This window comes from Oncorhynchus nerka, linkage group LG26 (assembly GCF_034236695.1).
Source record: "Oncorhynchus nerka isolate Pitt River linkage group LG26, Oner_Uvic_2.0, whole genome shotgun sequence".
Taxonomy (NCBI): Eukaryota; Metazoa; Chordata; class Actinopteri; order Salmoniformes; family Salmonidae; genus Oncorhynchus; species Oncorhynchus nerka.
Window position 1 is genome coordinate 10,867,664 of NC_088421.1, and position 3,993 is coordinate 10,871,656.

At 41.0% G+C, this 3,993-nt stretch overlaps 1 pseudogene; it reads left to right on the forward strand.

Moving 5' to 3' along the window:
• Positions 1–3,651, forward strand: part of LOC115110869 (SH3 and cysteine-rich domain-containing protein 2-like) — a 47,022-nt pseudogene extending 43,371 nt beyond the window's left edge.
• Positions 3,652–3,993: the final 342 nt, after the last annotated feature.

Sequence of the window (3,993 nt, forward strand, 5' to 3'; positions counted from 1 at the left end):
CAGAGTACACCCTGGTCAGACCAGACAGCCAGCAGAGGACAGGACAAACTGGGTTTATTTCCACACACTCTCCCTCAGATCCTGACTCACCGGCTGACTCACTAACATTCGACCTCGCACTTGACAGGTTCCAGAAGGTCATGGATGTAAGAACCGTCCTTCTATTGTACAGCTGGCGAATCAATCAAACACTTCAAAAAAATCTGTTTTTCTATGTCCTATTTATGAAAAAATACAAGAGATTCAATTAGATTTGGGCGGTGAATACTTACATAAATAATTCAATGGTTTTTTTTGTTCTGAATAGCCTGGACTGTATAAAACATCTATGAATAGAGCCATTGCTAAAAAAAAAAGAAACAAATGGAGCAACAACACCATTTTTTTTAACTGCTCTAAATTAGTTTCAATTTTCTGGCCAATTTAGCAGACGGGCCGTGGAAGACTTGGGAAGTGTGTTCGTGTCTTTTGGCTCGTCTGTTTGGTCCACCGCTGGTAAACAAACAACAGCCAAGAAACAGTCGGCTGGAAAACCACATGAACAGACTTTGTAAGTGTGACAACCGAACATGGTCCCGCTGGTCTGAGGGACAGGGAGCGAGGGATATGGAGGGACATGGAGAGAAGTAGACAAAAGGGGTTGACCCAGGTGTAGAACCATCATAAATCAATGTGTCTGTATACAGGTTTCTTTGTCTATGGATGACCAATTCAACATTGATCAAATGTCAGTCTCTCCCTCTCTCTTTCCCTCTGTCTCTGACACTATTGGGCATTTTTGCTACTAGTGGGAAGGGTGGCTGGACTGATGTATTGTACATGTAGATGTAAGCACGTTTAATGATAGGATAATGGGTTGGATTTCAATGTTTCCATAATGTATTGATTATTTATTGATTTAGACAGATATCTACTTGCTGAGTTGCAGCACGTAGCTGTCACACTGGTGGCATTAATAACATGTCCCCTCCCGCTTCCTGTAATATAAGAATACAGTATATACAGTAAGCCATCTGGAGAGTTAAAGAAGTATGATGATGAACATATTGGGTGCGTTAGTAAATTCAATCTGGAGTGCCAGAGTGCGCTCTGGGCGTTCGTAAATTCAGATTGTTGGTCAGATTGTCTGATCGTAAATTCAGAGCATTTCGCTCTCGGAGCGTTCAGCGCTCACACTGGACAAGCTGGCCGAGGAGGAGGCTTGATTCGAGCGTTCAGACCTCATAAAGGCAGTCCAGTACCCAAGCTAACTGGCTAACGTTGGCTAGCTTGCTAGCTACTTCCAGAAACAAATGAGAGAGCACCTCACTTGGACCAGTTTACTCGATCTAGCAGAGCTGGTTAGGCTGTTTTCATGTTATCCAGAGCGTTGGTGACTGTAACTGTGCTGCTGGCAACAATTTAAGTATGCTTTCTTTGGCGACGTTTACTCACACCGGCCATATTCAACGGGTGTTGAGCGTTCGTAAATGCATCAGTTATTCTGCGCTCTGGCACACTCAGACGAGAGTGCTCTGAAATCAGAGTAGACAGGCAGAGTGGATTTACGAGCGCACCCATTGTTTCATGTTTTGTTCTTCACATAGTGCATGGTAATATGATCATCTTTGAGTCTATATCCTCTGTGTCTGTGGATGGATGATGTGTCACAGACTGATGAATATTGTTTTTTCCTTCCGCTGGGGCCATGTGTTCCTATGTGTAGCAAGGACTTCTCTGGTCCTCGCAGTCCCAGACCAGGAGCTATACCCAGCCACTGGGTATACAGCTGGAGGAATTGTTTGTTAGCTTATTCCTTGCCGAATTTTCACACAAGATGTACATTTCCGGTAGGGTTCGTGTAGACCGAGAGTCTGTCACCCTTTGTGGACCCTGTTTGATTCGCTCTTTGTGTAGTATTTCTGTGTACAGGCCCTGGCCTTGTTTCCCAGTTGCAGTTGCGATGTAACTTGAGCATTACGATAATTTTACCAGATGCATCGTTATTCACAAACCAATTTTGGTCATAAAGTGTTTTGTTCCTCACTTAGTGGGGCAAGTTGGGCACCATCAGTAAATTACACAATATTGGGACATTAAAACGTGAATAGCTCCAAATTTGAATGACTTAAAAACCTCAAACCAATTGTAAAAAATGTATATACAAGTATTGAAAGCATTTAACCTTTTACTGCAGTGAGCTAAATCAGGGTCACACTGAGTGTTTCTTGGTAGTCTTCAAAAATCTACTTTGAAACAAAGTATACACCTCACACACATGGTTATGGGCTTTAAAATAGGAAGACACCTTGACCATGTCAGATATAGTTGAAATATATTCAATTTTGAGTTTGCATCCCAATATTACACTTTATTTACATCACAGAGTACTGAAATATAACAAAACTGTTTGACATAGAAACACCAGATATTCGGCAGTTAAAAAAAATGTATAATGTTGATTAATTATGAAATTATGAAAAATATGAATAACATTCCACTCATGAGGCCACTAGGTCATTTGGCTGCATGAAAGAGCTACTGAGACAACCAAAAAAATATGCACGTGAAATTATTGTTCCATTTACATCGTGTAATTCAATGACATCCCTAACTATCCCCAGAGATAGGCTATTCAACGCCAAACCAATCTTCACCCGATCGCACACCAGCCAGCTGAAGCTAATTGGCTAAATCATTTGGCTAACTATTCCCACCTGTGAACTCACCCACATTAAACCACACCCCGAAACCAACTCACGTTTGAATTCAGCCATGGCCGCTAGCATTTATTAACGAACCAAATCGAAAACGAGGCCAAATTAGGAAGTGCAGTCGCCCTTTAAGAGTGTTTCCCAAACAAAAATGTAGCGAGGCATAACGTTTGGGTCGTTAGACCATGTGTCAACACTGATTGGATCAAAATAAAAGCAGCACTCTCAAATCAGCTTTCTTCATTCAAATCTTACCTTAACATTATAATTAGAATTATCCCACAATCCTGACAATGGATCACCTCCTATGAGATATTACCACCTACAGTATAGGCTATTGATGCAGGCTTATTATGCTTCCTCAATATTAATGCACTAAATCACAGAGTGGGCACTTAATTGCGCAAGTGTTGTCACACATCATGAAACACATTGAGGCAAAAAAAATACAGATAGTGGAAAAATGGAACTCTATTGATTGAACATTACATTAATTTCAGTATGATTGAAATAGGCTACATGGCCTATATAGGCTATGTGTCTTTTAAAGCAGTCATCTCGCTTTTCATTTGAAGCATAATTGTATCCTTGACCCGTGTGTAACACATACTTTGGTAACTTTGTATTCGTAGTTAACTTCGTTTTGAAGTTGTCACAGTCAGACAGATGTTTAGGTTGTGTTAAGCAGAGAGCTGTGAATAAAGTGACGCAAAAGGGCACTTTGGGCAGGAGTGGCCTGCGAAAGGTTTTTAAGAGCCACGTTACTAACGAAGGCTCTGGGAAAACAACTCGGCTACTGAAGACACATCGTAAGAAAGTCCTAACGATGATCTATCAAGATGAAGGCTCTGGGAGACAAGGCTCTGCACAGTAAGTGTATGTTTTAGTGTGTGTGCGGGATATAGCCTTAGTTAATATCACTGGAAGAACACATGCCTCAATAAAAAAAAATCTTTATCCTCGAATGAAACTCTGGTGTTGTGTGAGTAACTGCCTCTGCTCTCATTCTCCCTCGTCTAGCCACTTTACTCTGTAATACCAGCATCATGTCCTCTTCGGTCTCTCTTCGCTCTCACTCCATCATTGTCACTCACTTCCACTCTACAGATGTCGGATCTTAATTTGAGCCAGTTTGCTACAGCAGGAAAAGAATCCTGCCGCAACAGGAAATGTGATTTATTATGTGGATTATAATAAATAGTCGTTGTTAAATGGGTTGATATGTTTTTCACAAGGGAAAATCAAGTCTGACTTCTATTTGTGGAAATTCCAAACTTCAGAAGCCTTTTTAAACCTCAAA